Raw genomic sequence first — 1,156 nt, 5'->3', positions numbered from 1 at the left:
CCTCATCCTTCAGCGGAACGTAGAAATTCATTATTCTTGAAAGGTGACAAGCCAATTTAGCACCACTTTGTTAAACTGTTCTTTCAAGTACGCCTATCAAAGTGCAACTGACAAAATCGCGATACCTCATACTTTTATGTAAACTCCCCTCCAATTCGCTGTGACAAAGTTTGATTTTTCGAACAGCCATAATGCCTAACGATGAAATCACATCGTCGAACACGCGTAAAAAATGCAATTTAACATTTTGGTGAAGCACCGATGTACGGCAGCTGTGACACAATAGATTCGTGTAATATAATATTTTTTCAAGGACAAATATGTCTCACTGCGTCGAACACGTGTTAAAAAATGCAATTCAACAATTTGATCAGCTGTCACATAATACTTTCGTGTAACATAAGATTTTTTTCGGAGACAATTAAAATATCGGTGAGATCATCGTGTTAAAAATGCAATTAAGCATTTTGTACAAGCGCCGACGTACGGCAGCTGTCACATAATACTTTTGTGTAATACGTGAGTTTTTATGCACAATCAAAATATCGATGAGATCACCATGTTAAAAATGCATTTTAGCATTTTTGTACAAGCGCCGATGTACGGCAGCTGTGACACATTAGATTCGCGTAATATAATATTTTTTCAATCTAAATGTCTCGCAGTCATCGAATACATGTTAAAAAATGCAATTAAGCATTTTGGTCAAGCGCCAATGTACAGCAGCGAGATCACGTTGCGAAATCAAACGATATCTGCAACATTTGCGAAAAATAGGCCACACCCATTAGTTTCGGCATATATATTGTAAAGATTTGGACACACCTCATCAGTGGTGAGATTTAATGCAACCAGGTGATTGTAAAAATGTAACTCTCGTTAATGAACATTGAAGAAATGATACCACCCGACGATTATATGGAGGTAGAAGTAGCGCATGAGGAAGGTGATCAAGAATTGATGGAAATAGAAGAAGATTTTTCAGATGACTCAAGTAACGATAGTGGTATGGACAACGAAGTGATTGAATTAGTAAGACATGGATTATTGTACCCAGATGATGTTTATAATCTGCATATCACGGATGTAATGTGCATGCTCGAGTTCTATTATATAGACGAAGAAGACGAAAGTTTGAGAAGATACTGTTCCTCAA

This window comes from Wasmannia auropunctata, unplaced genomic scaffold (genome assembly GCF_000956235.1).
Source record: "Wasmannia auropunctata unplaced genomic scaffold, wasmannia.A_1.0 LD335574.1, whole genome shotgun sequence".
NCBI lineage: Eukaryota > Metazoa > Arthropoda > Insecta > Hymenoptera > Formicidae > Wasmannia > Wasmannia auropunctata.
This window is presented reverse-complemented; position numbering follows the sequence as displayed.